The sequence below is a fragment of the Bos taurus genome, chromosome 11 (genome assembly GCF_002263795.3).
Source record: "Bos taurus isolate L1 Dominette 01449 registration number 42190680 breed Hereford chromosome 11, ARS-UCD2.0, whole genome shotgun sequence".
NCBI lineage: Eukaryota > Metazoa > Chordata > Mammalia > Artiodactyla > Bovidae > Bos > Bos taurus.
In genome coordinates, this window is record NC_037338.1 from 18574456 (window position 1) to 18595828 (window position 21373).

At 41.1% G+C, this 21373-nt stretch overlaps 1 pseudogene; it reads right to left on the reverse strand.

Annotated features, from left to right (window-relative positions):
* Positions 1-21373, reverse strand: part of LOC101904376 (small ribosomal subunit protein uS3-like) — a 208253-nt pseudogene that overhangs the window by 147142 nt on the left and 39738 nt on the right.

Sequence of the window (21373 nt, forward strand, 5' to 3'; positions counted from 1 at the left end):
ACCATGGTTCTCACCATCTTATTGTCATCAACACTAACAATTACTGAATATTTATTCTGCTTCTGGCATTTCACATGTCTCATCTCATTTAATCATAAAAATCAAACAATCAGAGAGGATCTTTCAGTAGTGTCATAGTACAGGCCACAGTAGAAGGAAACAGAGGTGTATTAACATTAAATGACTTTGCCAAGGTCAGTGAACTGGAACATAAAACCAGATCAGGTTGGATCCAACATTCGCCTTAACTGCTAAGTTATCATATCTGTGTCTTTCTCAGGGAAAGGATGGATTCACTGTACCTGGGAGAAGTCCTCGAAGTATGTGTTTACAAACAGCAAATCAGTAGAAACACCTTGAATTCATGGAGAACACCATGTAAACAGGCCGAAGGCTACGTCAAAGTGAGCTATCAGTGAGAATCCTACTATGATATGGTACTGTGCAAGGCAGACATGTTGGAACTGGTGATTTTAATCGACTGGTAAATTATCTTTAAAGGCTATTTTATTCTTCTGTCCAGTGAAGCATATGCCAAAGTTCAAGATTGGAGTGGGTTGCCATTTCCTTCTCCAATGCATGAAAGTGAAAAGTGAAAGTGAAGTCGCTCAGTCGTGTCCGAGCCTTAGCATGGACTGCAGCCTACCAGGCTCCTCCGCCCATGGGATTTTCCAGGCAAGAGTACTGGAGTGGGGTGCCATTGCCCTCTCCAAGATGAAGAATACTCCTTCAAAAAAGTGGGCCTAGCCATTGTTTCATTGATGAATGACTTCCATGTCAGAGAGACCACACTAGGTAAGTGTTCAAGAGGTTCACTGCCCTTGTGCCTTAAATGTTTTAAGACTGATTACAACTGTACTACAACTCTATTGAGGGAACTCTTTAAGGAGCAGGTGGTATGTTCTGGAAGTTTCCATCTAAGACTAAGCATGAAGATAATTATAATGATTAATATTTAAAGCACTTAATAGGTCATAAGTATTTTATATGTATTAATTTAGTTAATTCTCATAATAACTATAAGAAATAGCACTTTTAGTCCTTCATTATAATTAACAAAACTGAAAGGTAGTCAATCTTTCTAATTGGTGGAGCCCAGAGGTCTTAGGGGGAAAAAAATCTCAGCAATGAACTTAGTGTCCTTGGCATCAAGGGTCAGGAAGGGCTAGGTTGGCACTGGAAATATGAACATAGGTTGTACTGCTGCCTTTTGTTGAGCATTTACTATCACCTGGCCTAACACTAAACCCAATACTAACAGTATCTTATTCTATCCCCACATCAATGCTTCCTGGAAGGCATTACCATTCTGTTTTGCAGATAGGAAACCAAGATTCACAAAGGTTATTTGCCTGTCATCTCACAATGATTAGTAACACAATCAATGTTTGAACACAAGTGTTTTTATCTTTGTCTGTGTTTTCATCTCCATGACCTACAGCAAGTCTTTGCTTAGATTAAAATTTCCCTCTGCCGTTTAAACTTATCCACTTTTTCTTTAGTTTTCTGAAGATTATTCCTAATTTTTAAAAATGTATGGATATGCTTAGTTTTCCTTCTCAGTGTTTAAAATGATCAATATCCATGTCTCCCAAACAAGGCAAAAACTTGAGCACACTTTTACTTCTACTCACTTTGTACTTGTCTTGGTGGTATGTCATCTAGGCCATTGATTCATTGTTAAAATTATAAGAAAAATATTTTAAATTATTGCTTCTGTATACATTATAAATGTGATCAACTTCTTTGCAAATGCTTTATCTCCCATTCTCATTTATCCCTCCCTCCAGACTGACCTTTCTTTTTCAGAGCACCTCTTGAGAGCATTTTGAAGAGAGTCTTTGAGTGGTGAAATTTTTTAAATTTTATAAGGCAGAGAATTTCTTTATTAAAATGGTAGTTTATCTGGATATAAAATTCTAAGTTCAAAGTTCTTTGCCTTTAAAACTTTGAAGACATTATCCACTGCTGCTGTTGAGAATCCAGACATCAACTAATACTAGCTCAGGTCTTTCTTGCTCTCTGGAATCTTTAACATTTTTCTCTTTGTCTTAATGTTCTTAAATTTAACAATTGGCTGTCTGAATATTGATTTTAGTTTTCTTATCTGTTCTGTTCAGCACCCCATTAGCCTTTTCATCCTTAGCTTTATCTTTCTTTAACCCTGGGACATTCTGATTCATGCTTCCTCCTCTCTGTTGGCTCCTTTATGATCTTTTGGAAATTCTCTCTTATAGATTTTGACACTTTCATTTCTGTATTTCATTCTCAATATTTTTCATGGGTGCCATCTCTCTCCAATGTCTTCCAGAAAAGATTTGTGACTCAACTTTTTGATTCACTAGTTTGTACTTCAGCTGTTCCCATCTCACTAGCTGGTTTTTTCCTTTTTTCAATCTCAACAGTTGTTTTAATACCCCCAATTTGAAATTAGTTCTTTTTCCTGCTCCGTGATTTCAAAATTTTCCCTTATCTCTCTGTGAGAATATTTATTAAGGCCATTTTAAAGTCATAGTCTGTTTCATTAGCTCTGCTTCTTCTGGAAAGGCTTTTAATTTCGGTTCTCTTTCTCATTTGAAGCTTATGTTCCTCCAACATCTAATCTTTTTTTCTTGAGAGCAGTTCTTCATTCCTTTAGGGCAATGGCCTTGGCCCCAGTCCCAATCTTCAGGGAGTGGAGAAAAAGTCTACCTTGAAGCTGAAAAATTTTATTGCTGCAGCCTGCCTTCACCAATTCCAGCCCCCTTGGTCCTGATCTTAGGGGACCTGTGCCCTGGGCACTGCTCTAAGCAGTCATGGGGCAGCCACCTTTTCCTATATGCCAAGTGCAGGAAGACTGGGAAGGAATGAAGGGTACAAGGAGACTCCAGCTTGTCTGCCTGTACACCTCCCAGTGAGTTCTCCACCACAGAGAACCACTGCCCACCTCATTCCCACGGGCTCCTATTCACCTGGGCTGTGTGAGCAGGGGTAGGAAACTGCTGTGATCCCCACACTCTGAACTTCCAGTTTCAGGCCTACCTTAAAAAAACACGGGGGAAAGAAAAGAGATGGAATTATAAGTTTTATCCTCCATCCTTCTTTCCATCTCCAGACTCTGCTCTCCATCCAAAAATAAGACTTCTTCCCCTCTAAACAAAGTTCAATTTTGTATCAGTTACTGAGACCCATCATCGTCTCTATGTCTCTGTGGTCATAGCCAGATTCATAGGTGACTGTCCTGTGTAACTGCACAGGACATCATGTTCAGAAGGTCCCCCCACATGATTCAATGCTCTGTGGTCACCATCTTGAAAATCATGTAGCCAGTGTTCCTGTACCATCTCCAAGTCTGGCTTCCACATTTGGTGTCAGATCACCAAGTTATCCCAAACTAACAAAACCACAATTTCTAGGGAATTCACTCCCATAGTTCCCTGCTCATGGTCATGAACTAACTATATCTTCAGGGTTAACAGAATTTCAATAAATTATTTTTGATGAGAAAGAATGATGGTTCAAATGAGCATTTCATGTCTATTATGACAACTGCAAAGAAGCAGTACCTGCTCAAATCTTCAGAGAAGCCAGACGGCCCTAAAGTTATATGGGTGGGTTCTCATCTAGGAAATGTCTGCTGCTGCTGTTGCTAAGTCACTTCAGTCGTGTCCGACCCTGTGCGACCCCATAGATGGCAGCCCATCAGGCCCTGCCATCCCTGGGATTCTCCAGGCAAGCACACTGGAGTGGGTTGCCATATCCCTCTCCAAAGCATGAAAGTGAAAAGTGAAAGTGAAGTCTCTCTGTCGTGTCCGACTCTTAGCGACCCCATGGACGGCAGCCTACCAGGCTCCTCCATCCATGGGATTTTCCAGGCAGGAGTACTGGAGTGGGGTGCCATCTAGCACTCCCCTTTTTTATGTAGACTGGAATTTAGGAAACATAAACTTTGGTAGGTAAAACCTCATAGTTTCTTTTACCTTGAAAGAGCTATCAGTTCAGTTCAGTTCAGTCGCTCAGTAGTGTCCAACTCTTTGTGACCCCATGAATCACAGCATGCCAGGCCTCCCTGTCCATCACCAACTCCCGGAGTTCACTCAAACTCATGTCCATTGAGTCGGTAACGCCATCCAGCCATCTCATCCTCTGTCGTCCCCTTCTCCTCTTGCCCCCAATCCCTCCCAGCATCAGAGTCTTTTCAAATGAATCAACTCTTCACATGAGGTGGTGAAAGTATTGGAGTTTCAGCTTCAGCATCAGTCCTTCCAAAGAACACCCCGAACTGATCTCCTTTAGGATGGACTGGTTGGATCTCCTTGCAGTCCAAGGGACTCTCAAGAGTCTTCTCCAACACCACAGTTCAAAAGCATCAATTCTTCGGTGTTCAGCCTTCTTCACAGTCCAACTCTCATATCCATACATGACCACAGGAAAAACCATAGCCTTGACTAGACAAACCTTTGTTGGCAAAGTAATATCTCTGCTTTTCAATATGCTATCTAGGTTGGCCGTAACTTTCCTTCCAAGGAGTAAGCGTCTTTTAATTTCATGGCTGCAATCACCATCTGCAGTGATTTTGGAGCCCTAAAAAATAAAGTCTGACACTGTTTCCACTGTTTCCCCATCTATTTCCCATGAAGTGATGGGACCAGACACCATGATCTTAGTTTTCTGAATGTTGAGCTTTAAGCCAACTTTTTCATGCTCCTCTTTCACTTTCATCAAGAGGCTTTTTAGTTCCTCTTCACTTTCTGCCATAAGGGTGGTGTCATCTGCATATCTGAGGTTATTGATATTTCTCCTGGCAATCTTGATTCCAGCTTGTGTTTCTTCCAGTCCAGCGTTTCTCATGATATACTCTGCATATAAGTTAAATAAGCAGGGTGACAATATACAGCCTTGATGTACTCCTTTTCCTATTTGGAACCAGTCTGTTGTTCCATGTCCAGTTCTAACTGTTGCTTCCTGACCTGCATATAGGTTTCCCAAGAGCCAGGTCAGGTGGTCTGGTATTCCCATCTCTTTCAGAATTGTCCACAGTTTATTGTGATCCACACAGTCAAAGGCTTTGGCATAGTCAATAAAGCAGAAATAGATGTTTTTCTGGAACTCTCTTGCTTTTTCCATGATCCAGCAGATGTTGGCAATTTGGTCTCTGGTTCCTCTGCCTTTTCTAAAACCAGCTTGAACATCTGGAACTTCACAGTTCACATACTGCTGAAGCCTGGCTTGAAGAATTTTGAGCATTACTTTACTAGCGTGTGAGATGAGTGCAATTGTGTGGTAGTTTGAGCATTCTTTGGCATTGCCTTTCTTTGGGATTGGAATGAAAACTGACCTTTTCCAGTCCTGTGGCCACTGCTGTTTTCCAAATTTGCTGGCATATTGAGTGCAGCACTTTCACAGCATCATCTTTCAGGATTTGAAATAGCTCAACTGGAATTCCATCTCCTCCACTAGCTTTGTTTGTAGTGATGCTTTCTAAGGCCCAGTTGACTTCACATTCCAGGATGTCTGGCTCTAGGTGAGTGATCACACCATTGTGATTATCTTGGTCATGAAGCTCTTTTTTGTACAGTTCTTCTGTGTATTCTTGCCACCTCTTCTCAATATCTTCTGCTTCTGTTAGGTCCATACATTTCTGTCCTTTATTGAGCCCATCTTTGCATGAAATAGCTATAGACACATGAAAATCATAAATATACACCTAGAAACATGTTTTCCTTGGAATAAGCTCTATGGCTTCACAAGATTGTCAAATATCCAGACAAAGAAAAGGTTAAAAGTTACTACTCCATGGGTTCTGGAAGAGAGAGAATTCAATTGTTCCTACACACACCCAGAGCACAGCACATAAAAGATTTCTCACTTGATACTATACTTTCTCATCCTGAAGGTATGAATTATTATCAATCACTAATTATTGATGAGAACTATTTGGGTTAAGAATATGCATCTGTTAAGACATGAGTTAAGAATATGAGTTAAGAATATTGTGTGATTTTAACATCAATTTGAAAAAGGATCAGCAAATATTATAAACGTATCCTGCATGAAATGATCCAATTTTTGTTAACCTTTTTACCAGATTTCCTTCCTGATTACAAAATTCTAAGTAATAATTTTTTTTTAATTTGTCCAATAGGATGGGCACACTGATTACAAATATCAGTTTATTGTGTTGGCGTCCATTTATGCTAATTATACTCCATTGGAGATGTCTATTACCAAACATTTCTTTAAAGTAAGGAAAGTACATTCACTCTTACTGTCACTGAATCCAGTGTTTCTCCCTGCAATTCTCCCTTCCCCAGTTGCTGAGTCCCAGCGCAATTCCACCCAAACATCAGAAAGTTCTTGTCGCTTCAGTTAATTGACTGCATTCAACAAAGAGAAAAAGTACAATGTGTGGCTTATATTTTCCTAGCCCACCTGATAATTACCAGCATTGAAAGTTAGAGATGTGCAGTGATTGGCAATTCGATGCATTCATTCCCTAGCAATAGGACCGGTAGACAGCTTAGTAAAAGCTCAGAAGAAAGGAATAGTTAACAATAGCTGACATTGATGCTGTGCTGTTTTCTGAAAATGTAAGCTCTTTACAGATACTCTCAAAACAACCCTACATCTAAGAGCTTCTCTGGTGGCTCAGATGGTAAAGAATCAGCCTGCAATGCCGGAGAACTGGGTTTGAGCCCTGGATAAGGAAGCTCCCCTGCAGTAGGAAATAGCAACCCGCTCTAGTATTCTTGCCTGGAAAATTCCATGGACAGGGGAGCCTGGTGGGCTACAGTTCATGGGTCGCAAAGAGTCAGACATGACTGAATGACTAACATACACACAGACATACACACATACTACACACGTCTCAGAAGCTATCACCATCCCATTTGAGGAAACTGAGGCACAGAGGAAGAAAATTATTTTGATCATAATCAAACAAGTCAGTGGAGGAGCTGGAGACTTGACGCAGCTGATTGATTCTATAAGCCAATACTCAAAACCACTACTGTGATATCTGCTCCCAGATTTGGAGCTCCTGCTGAGCACAACACCAGAGTTGCCACACATCTAGTTAATAGAATTCCAATGAATAGCAAATAAATCAGATCATGCAGTTAGTCTGTGTCAACTTATCATGGGAAAACATGGAGTCTTCTATAGCATTTTTGAAATAATGGAACTATCCTACAAAGCCCTAGGAGGTCTGCAAGGAATTCAGGGACAGCCAGGTTGGGGCAGAACAAACCTACTTCTTTTCCATGTAAACAGTGCCTTCATCTTCATGCCTCTGAGGTCAGAGGCAGAGTCCAACACACAACTGTGCAAATAAACATTCATTGAATTGAACTAAATTAAGTGTAACCTGGCACAAGTTACATCTCTTAAGACTGAAAGTGAAGAGGTCGATCTAGATTTGTAGTTTTCAACCCTGGCTGCACATGAACATCACCTAGGAAGCTTGTAAAAAGCACAGATGTTCCAACTCCAACCCAGAGATTTTGGCCTGAAGTGGGTTCCAAGCGTTGCTTCTCTCTCTCTCTCTGGCAATCTCTTTCTCTCAGCTGCAATGATTCTAACGTAAAGTTGAAGTTGAAAACCATAGACCAGTGTTTCTCAAAAGTTTGTTGTCTGGACCAGCAGAATCAGTCTATAAACAACTCAAGATCACACTGAAGGGCCTTCCCTAGTGGTCCAGTGGTTAAGAATCTGCTTCACAATGCAGGGTACATGGGTCCAATCCTTGATTAGGGAACTAAGATCCCACGTGCCAAAGAGCACCTAAGCCGGTGTGCTGCAACTGCTGAGCCCATATGCCACAGCTCGAGAGTCTGCAAGCTGAAATAATGATCCTGCAAAGGCAATGGCACCCCACTCCAGTACTCTTGCCTGGAAAATCCCATGGATGGAGAAGCCTGGTAGGCTGCAGTCCATGGGGTTGCTGGGGGTCGAACATGACTGAGCGACTTCACTTTCACTTTTCACTTTCATGCGTTGGAGAAGGAAATGGCAACCCACTCCAGTGTTCTTGCCTGGAGAATCCCAGGGACGGGGGAGCCTAGTGGGCTGCCGTCTATGGGGTCACACAGAGTCGGACACGACTGAAGTGACTTAGCAATAGCAATAGCAATGATGCAACAAAGATCCTCTCATGCTGCAACTAAGACCAGAGGCAGCCAAACGAATTAAACACACACACACACACACAGACTGAAAATGGCCCTCCTCCATCTTACAGAGTAGACAGATTCCTTACAGAGGAATACTTCACATATTTCCACAGAACAATAGCCAAAGTTATTAGCATATTTAATTTCTTATAAACCCTTTGACACAGATGTTACAGTTGGTCCAAGTGCTACCACCTGGTGGAAATCCCTGACCTAATTTCTCAAAGCCCTTGCCATCTACTTCAACCAAATACCCCAGGAGAAAAAGCTGATCAATATGCTTAAACCAACTATTTCTATAGCAAGTGTTCTCTCCTCCCCTTCTTTACCTACTGCAGGCCTCTCTAGCAGCATTGCCACCGTCATCTCTAAAGACGCTTATGTAAGGAAAAATTAGAAAAGGGAGCTTCTGGTTGAAGTTAATGGAGAAAAGCTTAATTTCCTTTTGATCTGATCAGATACTCAGATGTGAAAATCTATAAATGTTTCCAGGTCTGACTGCTCCAAAATACTTTTTAAAGGTCATTTACATAATCCTGTCGAGAATGCCATATGGGTAGTGGATCAAAGGCATAATCGTTACTCCCACGACTTTCATCCTATTCCGAGATTAGCTTCCTTAGCATGTCCTGGAAGCTAATGGACACTTTCCTTTAAACCTAACACAGTGCTGGTAACGTTTTTCCTCTGTGGGTCTGGAGTTTTAATTTAAAGATTATGCAACCACTTTTTAAGAAGCAATTTATTTTGAGGATAAAGTGATCTGCCTAAGGTTAAGCAGCTTCCTTTTCAGCTATTTTTCCAGCAAGAAGAGATAAAACTTTCAAGATCAAAAATGTGGGCATCTTCCATATCACTGTGCCTTTCTGATGACATCAACTCAGATAGGATCCTCAGGCCGACTTCTGAACTAATCCTTAGGGAATGTGCTAAGTGTTTTGGAGAACAAACAAACCTCTGGTGTGATACTGGTATTTATGATATTTTTGCCCTTTGTGAAGAAAGAGAGAAACAATTACCACAGCAGAGAGAAAAGAAATATCTTTAAACCCACAAATGTACATATAGATAAGAATGTGTCTGTATGTATATTATGTGTCAGGGAAACAGTGTAGCCTCAGGATAGAATCAGAGAAACCTGGGCACAAGTTCACATTCTGTCACCTGCCAGTTGTATGATCTTGGGTACATTATTTAACCCCTCTCCAGTCTTGCTTCCTTGTCTAGAAAAATTATAGTAATAATAATAACTTCATGAACTGTTGCAGTGTTCAATGTCACATAAAATCCGTATTCTTGTGCCTCAATAAGTAACTTCTCTATCAAGTTTGTTAGAGGGATCGTAGTGGTGGTGGTTGCACATGTGGGTTTTCTATGCACCTTAGTTGGGGCATGTACCCCCGTGTACCACTCTACGTCAGACATCCCTTGATTTATTCATCTAATGATGGTGATACCCATTCACACTTACCTGGTGGTATGGTGAGAAATAAATTGAACAACTGGCTCTTGGCAGGAAGTGGAGTAGGAGAGAAAAACTCTGACTTGTAGCACTTCCTTGGTGTAAATACTATTAAATACCACCATGGCCAATTTCAATGTACCAACACAGCATGATGTGACTGAACAAAAAGTTGAGAAGAGACACACGACTGGCTTTCAGACACTAGCTCCAGCTCTCAGCTCCATTTATCCAACAGCTCTTGGAATCAGCAGCAAGGGGGTCGTTCAGTGTGCCAAAGATTTCTGTTTTTCAGAAGAAGCCAGATGGTTCACAGGGATTAACTGTGTCCATGTTTGCATTATACATGAAGCAATTGAATAGAATATCTGACAACGATAGCTAAGGCTCATCTTAAGTGAAGTGATGTCTCTCAGTCATGTCTGACTCTTTGTGACCCCATGGACTGTAGCCCACCAGGTTCCTCTGCCCATGGGATTTCCCAGGCAAGAATACTGGAGTGGGTTGCTATTCCCTTCTCCAGGGGATTTTCCTGACCCAGGGATCAAACCCAGGTCTCCGGCATTGCGAGCAGACGCTTTACCATCTGAGCCACCAGGGAATCCCAAGGCTCATCTTGGAGTGTCTTTTTTGACAGAAGAACTGTGTGATAATATTAGAGAAGGAAGGCACCAGAGATATTATCCAGTCCTGGTGCAATTCCTAATTTTGAAAAGGAAATGTGAGAACTAAGGATTATGATAGAGAAAGCAATGGCACCCCACTCTGTACTCTTGCCTGGAAAATCCCATGGATGGAGGAGCCTGGAAGGCTGCAGTCCATGGAGTCGCTAAGAGTCGGACAGGACTGAGTGACTTCACTTTCACTTTTCACTTTCATGCATTGGAGAAGGAAATGGCAACCCAATCCAGTGTTCTTGCCTGGAGAATCCCAGAGATGGGGGAGCCTGGTGGGCTGCCATCTATGGGGTCACACAGAGTCAGACATGACTAAAGCGACTTAGCAAGGATTATGAAATTAGGTAAACAGTCACCTTCCTCCTTTTTTTTTCTAGCAGTGCTAGGATTAGAAAGCACATCTCCTTGACTCCTGTCTTTATTCTGCTTCCCCTGCCAGCAAAACTTATGCAGTCTCAGCCATTCAGCCATAAAACTCAAAGACAGAGGGGGAATCTGTACTTACTTGCTGCAATTCACCTTTCTATTCACTTGAAGGAAACACAATGCAAAAATAATTATTTTTAATAAATCAAGATTTTCCCCAAATGCTCACATATGGACTTAGCTCCAAGACCGGCCTTGGGACAACCCTATAGGGATGATGAACCTTAAAGAGAAGCTCTGGGTATAAACAGAATGGGTTCCTCTTTAAAGATAAGCACATGTGGAAGGGACTTATAGGCAAGACCAAACTATGAGCAGACTCCAATATATTGATATTATTTTTCAAAAAATAAACTTGTTTTAATTCTACAAATATTGTTGTTTAGTGGCTAAGTCATGTCTGACTCTTTTGTGACCCCATGGACTGTAGCCTGCCAGGTTCCTCTGTCCATGAGATTTCCCAGGCAAGAATCCTGGAGTGGGTTGCCATTTCCTCCACCAGGGGATCTTCCTGACCCAGAGATCAAATCCATGTCTCCTGCATTGGCAGGCAGATTCTTTACCACTGAGCCACCTGGGAAGCCCTCTGCAAATATGAGAGCATCTTTATATGCAGACACCACTTTTCTAGATGCTACAAATACAGATGGATAAATAAAGCTCTTGCCTTCATGAACTTGCTTTCTGGGTTGGGGTGGGTGTGGAGAGTGAGAAGAACAAAAAAATGATTAATAATATATCTTACAGTTGCAGCAAATAGATGCTAGGAAAAAGAGAGAATCCGAGTAAAGAGAAAGAGAGCAATGGCAGGAGGTGGAGGGGCTGCTATTTGATACAGAAGTCAGGGGGGAAAAAAGACCTTTCTAAGGAAATGACCTTCTGGGCAAGACCTGAAAGAAAAGAAGCATCCCTGTGAGGGAAAAATTAAGCATGATAGAAACAAGGTGGTTGTGTTTGAGGAACATGGGAGGGGCTGAGGAAAAGATAGTAAGAAATGAGAATCATGAAGGATTAGCCTTGCCATGGGAATTTGTTTTGGATTTTCTTCTAATTATGATGGCAAGCTTTGAATGCTTTTGAGCAAAGAAAGTGACTTGATTACATTTTTTTTTAATGTTGGCTGCATCGGGTCTTCATTGCAGCATCTGGCCATCTCCAGTTGTGGCGCATGGGTTCAGTTGCCCCTCAACATGTAGGATCTTGGTTCCCTGACTAGGGATGGAACCCACATCCCCTGCATTGGAAGGTGGACTCTTAACCACTGGACCACCAGGGAAGTCCATGATTAAATTTTTAAAGGTTATTCTAGCCATTGTGTAAGTACTAAACCTTAAAGCTAAGAGTTGAAGCAGGAAGGCAATTTTTCCAGCTACAGCTGTGATCCAGTTGAGAGATGATGGTGTCTTGGACAGCTGTGGTGGAGATGATGAAAACTGGTTGAATTCAGGATAAATTCTGGAGTATTGCTAGCAGTGCTTTCTGGTAGACCAGATGTGGGATTTTAGGGAAGGTGTTTGAAGTGTTAGTTGCTCGGTCATTTCTGATTCTTTGCAACCCCATGGACTGTAGCTTGTCGGGCTCCTCTGTCCATGGGATTCTTCAGGCAAGAATACTGGAGTGGGGTGCCATTTCATCCTCCAGGGGATCTTCTCAACCCAAGGATTGAACTCAGGTCTCCCCTATTACAACAAGATTCTTTATTGTCTGAGCCACCAGGGAAAGGAGGACTCAAAGATAACTCCTCATTCTTGGCCTGATTCCCTTTGTTTATTATGCTATTAGTTGGATGAGGAAAACTGAGGAAGAGGCAGTTTATAAGAGCACAAAGTACAGAATACTTTTTTGGACATAGTAAGTTTGCAATGACTGCTAAATATCTAAAGAGAGACATAGATGTTGAACTAAAGGAAGAATTTGAGTCTAGAAATATTAATTTTAACATCATTAGCATTTACTTAATTCTTAAAGCCAAAGGAGTAGCGAGACAATTCCACATAGAATACACAAGGAACGAGTCCCAGGACTCGACAATGTTTAGAGGGCTGGAGAAGAGGAAGGTCCAGCAAAGAGCCTGACAGAGAGTATCCACGGAGAGAGAACAATCTGGATACTGTGTAACCTAGAAGCCAAGTGAAGAAAGGGTTTCCAGAAGAATTAATGATGCAAAAGTTTGTAGGCATTTTAGTAAGTTGTTATTTAATCACTAAGTCATGTCCGACTCATGACCCCATGGAGTGCAGCATATCAGGCCTCCCTGTCCTTCACCATCTCCTGGAGTTTGCTCAGACTCGTGTTCATTGAGTCAGTGATGCCATCCAACCATCCTCTCCTTCTCCTCCTGCCCTCAATCTTTCCCAGACTCAAAATCTTTTCCAATGAGTTGGCTCTTGACATCAGGTGGCTAAAGTATTGGAGAGTAGAGATCTCAGAACTGACCAGTGGATTTTAATTGATGGAGGTCACTGATAATATTGCCAGGAACAGTTTTGGTTCAGGAGTGGGGAAGAAAACGTGATTGGAATGAATTTAAGAGAGAAGAGATTAAGAAGTGAAGATAGCAAATACTGGCCACTCTATTAAGGAAATGGACTATTTTTAAAGATGGGAAACATTTCAACATGCTTGTGTGTGAAGTAAGTAATCTAGAAGAGGGGTTCATGTTGAGGGAAGATATAACCACAAGGGCCACACCTTGGGTGGATGAGAGTACACAGCTCCAACATACCAGGTGGGACAGAGTTCTCATCAGGAAAAAAAATGTTATATTTTTTCATTTTGTATCTATGTGTTTGTATGAGATGGTGGATGTTGAGCAAATTTATTGTGATAATCATTTCATGATATTTGTAAGTCAAATCATTATGCTATACACCTTAAACTTATACCCTGTTGTATGTCAATTACATCCTAGTAAAATTGGAAGAAAAAAAAAACCTACAACCTTCACTCTGCCCCAGAGTCTCTCCCAGACTTAATTATCTCTAAATTAATCCATCCATTCAGTGAGATACAAACCTTCAGAGGAGCTAGTCAACTGTCAGGATATTTAGACTCTCCTCAACTCCAGCTGTTTCTCTTTTATCCACACATCTAAATGCCACCATCCTCATTTGCCTCCAGCACGGCTGTAACATCCTCACGTGAGGTGTTCCTACCTGTCCCTTAAGTTGTACAAGCTATATACCATGGTCAATTAAATTCTCTAAATCACCATGTTGATGTCGCTGATGAAAAACATTCATTAGTTCCCCAAAACTTATCAAATAAAACTCTAATACACCTTTACAGGCTGTTGAATTGTTAGTACCTGGAGCTCAGACCTTCTCATAGATTTTAGGACCCTTCTTTCCACCTAACAGGGTGATTATAGAGTAGGTACGTAATAAGTGTTTGAAGAATGAATAACAAATAAAAAACATTGCTACTAAACCATCAGTGCATAAAATGAAAATAAAGCTCTCTTCATTAATTATTAATTAATAATTATATTAATCAGAATTTCTTTATGTGATCCAAAACTTCATTTTCATAAATGCTAAAAAAAAAAAGATGAGATCAGTTGACATTATATTCTGAACTAACTAGATAAATGCCATCCAATTAATGTAATATACATAGGAGCATGGCTTTAAAAATGAGCAAATGGATTCATTTGTATAAACAAATAAAATGACTTTTTTTTTTTTCAGGCCCTGCCGAGTGTTGCCCTCGCCGTAGGCCTTCCCACGGCCAGCAGCCGAAGACGGGGTGCGGCACTAGACGCGGGCGACGCGCGAGGGAAAACGGCCCTGCGGTACAGCTGCACCCAGAGTCGCAGCGCCACAGAGCTGCCGGGCCCCATCGTAATAGCCTCAACTTTTTAGGCGATGACACTAGCTAGCACTATATAGATTTTCATTAAATTATTTAAATTAAAACCATGGTTATTTCTAAAAAGGGTACAAAAGCAGGAGCTTTATATACGTAAATAAGTTAGACTGCTTGAAACAGATGGTTCAAGACTTTAGATATTTCTCGTATATGTGTCTGAACTTTGAGAAAAATGATTGACAGGATGGCCTCAAATTACTTCTACTCCCATAAAAAAGCACATATTAAACAATAATGGGAAAATAATCTCAATGCACCAACTCTACATGAAAACTAAGCTGAAATCAAAACTGACAGCTCAGTCCCAAAATGCACATTCAATCTAATAGGAGAAAATATCAGCAGAAAATAATTACCCATTACTTTCACTATATTTTCAGTAAAATTAACATGAAAATGTTTCAGGTTGTTGTTGGAGGAAAATTCAACACACAGGTTAATCTTATCTTTAATTATAAAAAAGCAGTGCACACATTTTTTTAACATGCAAATTCAACTGTATATTATTCGGTGTGGGGAAGGTTTGCCATCAGGGGAAAAAAAAAATCTTTCTTTCAGAACAATGGTACCAGGTGCTAACAAATGCATTTCTATTTTTGGTTGTAATTTAATTCTACTCACAAAGAAATGTGCAAGACAGAAAACAATGATAAGAGAAAATTATGTCTATGTTCTGTTTAGTTTTAACATTAACTAACTAGACAGATACACCCGAACATTTGTATAAAAAAGAATTATAATTTTAAAAATAGGTTATAATAGGATGTTTAATGTTAACATTGCATTTTGCAGTTTATATAAGCATTTTAAAGATATTGCCACATTCTCTTTTATGAACTTGCAGAAGTTTTAAAGTCTATTACTCTGATATGAGACATGATGATTCATCAAAAAGGACGTTGTGAAAAATAGTTAGGGCAGATATTGAAATTAAAGTCAATCACACAGAGGTTTGGGGCTTTCCAGGTAGCGCTAGTGGTAAAGAATCCACCTGCCAATGCAGAAGTAAGAGATGCAGGTTTGATTCTGGGTGGGGAAGATCCCCTGGAGGAGGGCACGGCAGCCCACTCCAGTTTTCTTGCCTGGAGAATCCCATGGACAGAGAAGCCTGGTGGGGCTACAGTTCATAGGATCGCAAAGAGTCAGACATGACTGAAGAGACTTAACAAAGCACAGCACAGAGGTTTAATATTAATTGGAGTAGGGATGATATTGTAGAGTGGCAGAGAGCTCTTTAGTTGACTCTTTCCCAGCTTTTTCTGCTGCCTGCCCTGACAGTATCTTCTCTAAGAAGAATGACAAGGCAACACAAGACAATTGCAGAAGAGTTTTGTTGTTGCGTTTGCTGTTATTGTTGTTCCTCAACTAGTTTTCATAGAGTAAATTCTGTGATTTCTCCCCAAACTCACAATTTAGGTAACTGTTCCTTGAGGAGACAGCATAGTACAATGATCACGTATTCCAGCTAGAGCCATGATGCCTGAGTTGAAACTTAGCTCTACCACTTACTGTGTATCCTTGGGCAAGTTACTTAACCTCTCTCTATAAATATTTGAAATGGGGATGAGAATATTTCCTTCCTCAGTGGATCGCTTAGAGTATTAAATAAAATGATGCACATAAAATATTTAGTGACTGGAAAATAATAAATAGTCATTTGGGATTTTTCTTTCCTTCAAAGTACAATGTCAAATCTGTTGGTGGCCTCATAAATCATGGATTATAAAGACAGACAGTGCTCTTCTGTTAAAGCAACAAGGAACCTCTCCCCAAGTCCTTCTTGTTCTGGGTGTGTTTAGGAGGGGCACAATTGCACAGAGTTAGGAATAAATGGAAGTGTCATGAACATTCCAGTTCAGTTCAGTTCAGTCACTCAGTCATGTCTGACTCTTTGCGACCCCATGAATCACAGCACGCCAGGCCTCTCTGTCCATCACCAACTCCCGGAGTTCACTCAGACTCACATCCATCAAGTCAGTGATGCCATCCAGCCATCTCATCCTCTGTCGTCCCCTTCTCCTCCTGCCCCCAATCCCTCCCAGCATCAGAGTCTTTTCCAATGAATCAACTCTTCGCATCAGGTGGCCAAAGTACTGGAGTTTCAGCTTTAGCATCATTCCTTCCAAAGAAATCCCAGGGCTGATGTCCTTAAGAATGGACTGGTTGGATCTCCTTGCAGTCCAAGGGACTCTCAAGAGTCTTCTCCAACACCACAGTTCAAAAGCATCAATTTTTCAGCGCTCAGCATTCTTCATAGTCCAACTCTCACATCCATACATGACCACTGGAAAAACCATAGCCTTGACTAGACAGACCTTTTAAAGATCATGAAATCCTTATTAAAGCTTCTCTCTTTCACAAGTGGAATGAGGTTTGGACCAAACCAAGGCTAGGCAGAGCCTCCCTCTCATGATATGATAAATGTCATATGGCCAATACAGTTTGAGATTCTGCTGACCAATCAGTGTCCCTCTAAGTAACCAAAGGATCTCAAAGAACCACAGTGACTAGGAAGAGGCAGGTGTCTTTCATGGTTCTTCCAATGGAATAATGTCCTAATATGCTGACAAGTAAAAAACCTGGTGAACCAAAATTATAGGATTTAATCTCACTTTTATAAAATATTTTTTAATGTGGACCATCTCTAAAGTCTTTATTCAATTTTTTACAATATTTCTTCTGTTTGACGCTTTGATTTTTTTGGCCATGAGGCATGTGGGATATTAGCTCACCAACCAGGGATCGAACCCATACCTCCTGCATTGGAAGGTGAAGTCTTTACCACTGGAACGCCAGGGAAGTCCCTCATTTTTACAAAATATTAATAGCCATTTTCAAGCAATGGGATTATGTGAAAGGCACTTTTTTTTTTTTAATTTTGGGACAACTTTAAATTTGTAGAAAAGTTGGAAAGATAGTCCCATGTACCTGTCACCCAGCTTCCCCTACTGTCAACATCTTTTGTAACTGGCACATTTGTTAAAACTGAGAGATTGATATTGTTACCTTACTATTAACTACAGTCCAGACTTCATTTAGATTCTACTAGGTTTTTCTAATGATGTTTTTTTTCTTTTCCAGGATTCCACTTTGCCCTTAGGTATCATGTCTCCTGAGTTTCTCTGGTCTATGACAGTTTCTTGGTTTTTTCTTGTTTATCAGAATTTAACTTATATGCAGAGTACATCATGAGAAATGCTGGACTGAAAGAAACACAAGCTGGAATAAAGATTGCCGGGAGAAATATCAGTAACCTCAGATATGCAGATGACACCACCCTTATGGCAGAAAGTGAAGAGGAACTAAAAAGCCTCTTGATGAAAGTGAAAGTGGAGAGTGAAAAAGTTGGCTTAAAGCTCAACATTCAGAAAACGAAGATCATGGCGTCTGGTCCCATCACTTCATGGGAAATAGATGGGGAAACAGTGGAAACAGTGTCAGACTTTATTTTTCTGGGCTCCAAAATCACTACAGATGGTGACTGCAGCCATGAAATTAAAAGACGCCTACTCCTTGGAAGGAAAGTTATGACCAACTAGATAGCATATTCAAAAGCAGAGATATTACTTTGCCAACAAAGGTTTGTCTAGTCAAGGCTATGGTTTTTCCTGTGGTCATGTATGGATATGAGAGTTGGACTGTGAAGAAGGCTGAACACCGAAGAATTGATGCTTTTGAACTGTGGTGTTGGAGAAGACTCTTGAGAGTCCCTTGGACTGCAAGGAGATCCAGCCAGTCCATTCTTAAGGACATCAGCCCTGGGATTTCTTTGGAAGGAATGATGCTAAAGCTGAAACTCCAGTACTTTGGCCACCTGATGCAAAGAGTTGACTCATTGGAAAAGACTCTGATGCTGGGAGGGATTGGGGGCAGGAGGAGAAGGGGAAGACAGAGGATGAGATGGCTGGATGGCATCACTGACTCGATGGATGTGAGTTTGAGTGAACTCCGGGAGTTGGTGATGGACAGGGAGGCCTGGCATGCTGCAATTCATGGGGTCGCAAAGAGTCGGACACGACTGAGCGACTGATATGATCTGATCTGATCTGACATTTTTGAGGTATACTGGCCAGACAGTTTGTACACTGTGCCTCAATTAGGATTTTCCCGATTATGTTTTTCAGGCTGAGACTGAGAATATAGGTTGTTAAGAAAAATATCACAGAGGTAAAAGTGCCTTTCTTGTTGCATCAGCTCAGGGTGTATATGACAACAACATGACTTTTCACTGGTGATGTCAACCTAGACCTTTTGGTTAAAGTGCAATCTGCCAGGTACCTCCATTATAAAGTTACTGTTATTCCTTTTTCATACCAAAGTCTGGGGACAGGGGTGCTTATTGCTTTTGGGATGTCACTGCTTCTGGACCTGCTCAGAAGATAGAGTTGGGAAATAATATGAATGACTTTTACTTTGTTTTATTTTTCAGGTCCATATTTTCTAAATTTCCTGCTAAAAACGTTATATTAGTTTTCTGTTGCTATTGCGACAAATTATCACAAACTGAGTGCCTTAAACATACAAAACTTTTATCTTACAGTTTTGTAATTTATAAGTACCTAATGGAGAAGGAAATGGCAGCCCACACCAGTCTTGCCTAGAAAAAAACTCAACCACCAATGGGTCTCACTGGTCAAAATCAAGGGGTCAAGAGGGCTTGTGTTTCTTTCTGGAGACTCTAGGAAAGAGAGAATCCACTTTCTTGCCCTTTCCAGCTTATAGAAAATGCTTACATTCCTAGGCTTATTGCTGTCACTTCCTTTCTTCATCTTCAAAGCCAGCAATAATGAGTAGGTTCCTGTCATGTTGCAACTTTCCAACCTCTTGTTCTGCCTCCTTATTCCACTTTTAAGGACCCTTGTGATTACACTGGGCACAGTTGGATAATCCAAGAAAATCTTCCTATTTTAAGGACAGTTGATTTTAGCCATCTTAATTCCATCTGCAAACTCAATTCCCCTTTGCCATGTAAGGTAACATATCCTCAGGTTCTGGGAACCTGGGCATTTTTAAGGAGTTGAGGGAAGATTATTCTGCCTACTACAAATGTGAATTGTTTAGTAACAAGAAAAGCACATAAAGTAATGATAAATTAGTGTTTCATAAAACTTTGATCTAACCAGTAGCTTTATTTACCTCTGCAAATTAGAAAAAGTTCTCAACATCTATGAAATGTTATCATAATATATTGATTTAGTTACTTCAAGACAGTAGTATATAAAAAGCTACAATGTCTGTCAAATTGTAATAAATATAGAAATCCACAATGACTATTACACCAATGGCATCTCCTGAAATGTGGTACCTTAATGCTGTGTATGACCTGCTCCAACCTCCACAGGGGCTAGCAGAGAATTAAGAGGACTATTGCAGACCAGGCCCCACATTAGATGCTTTTCAAACATTAACTCATCCAATGTTCTTAATACCCTGCTGCTGCTGCTGCCACTGCTAAGTCGCTTCAGTCATGTCTGACTCTGTGTGACCCCATAGACGGCAGCCCACCAGGCTCTGCCATCCCTGGGATTGTCCAGGCAAGAACACTGGAGTGGGTTGCCATTTCCTTCTCCAATGCATGAAAATGATAGGTGAAAGTGAAGTCGCTCAGTCGTGTCCGACTCTTCACGACACCATGGACTGCAGCCTACCAGGCTCCTCCATCCATGGGATTTTCCAGGCAAGTGTACTGGAGTGGGGTTCCATCGCCTTCTCTATAATACCCTGCTCAATCTGACAGTCAGTTCAGTCGCTCAGTCATGTCTGACTCTTTGCAACCCCATGAATCGCAGCACGCCAGGCCTCCCTGTCCATCACCAACTCCCAGAGTTCACTGAGACTCACGTCCATCGAGTCAGTGATGCCATCCAGCCATCTCATCCTCTGTCTTCCCCTTCTCCTCCTGCCCCCAATCCCTCCCAGCATCAGAGTCTTTTCCAATGAGTCAACTTTTCGCATCAGGTGGCCAAAGTACTGGAGTTTCAGCTTTAGCATCATTCCTTCCAAAGAAATCCCAGGGCTGATCTCCTTCAGAATGGACTGGTTGAATCTCCTTGCAGTCCAAGAGACTCTCAAGAGTCTTCTCCAACACCACAGTTCAAAAGCATCAATTCTTCGGCACTCAGCCTTCTTCACAGTCCAACTCTCACATCCATACATGACCACAGAAAAAACCATAGCCTTGACTAGACAGACCTTTGTTGGCAAAGTAATGTCTCTGCTTTTGAATATGCTATCTAGGTTGGTCATAACTTTCCTTCCAAGGAGTAGGCGTCTTTTAATTTCATGGCTGCAGTCACCATCTGTAGTGATTTTGGAGCCCAGAAAAATAAAGTCTGACACTGTTTCCACTGTTTCCCCATCTATTTCCCATGAAGTGATGGGACCAGACGCCATGATCTTCGTTTTCTGAATGTTGAGCTTTAAGCCAACTTTTTCACTCTCCTCTTTCACCTTCATCAAGAGGCTTTTTAGTTCCTCTTCACTTTCTGCCATAAGGGTGGTGTCATCTGCATATTTGAGGTTATTGATATTTCTCCCAGCAATATTGATTCCAGCTTGTGCTTCTTCCAGTCCAGCATTTCTCATGATGTACTCTGCATATAAGTTAAATAAGCAGGGTGACAATATACACCCTTGACATACTCCTTTTCCTATTTGGAACCAGTCTGTTGTTCCATGTCCAGTTCTAACTGTTGCTTCTAGACCTGCATACAGATTTCTCAGGAGGCAGGTCAGGTGGTCTGGTATTCCCATCTCTTTCAGAATTTTCCAGTTTATTGTGATCCACA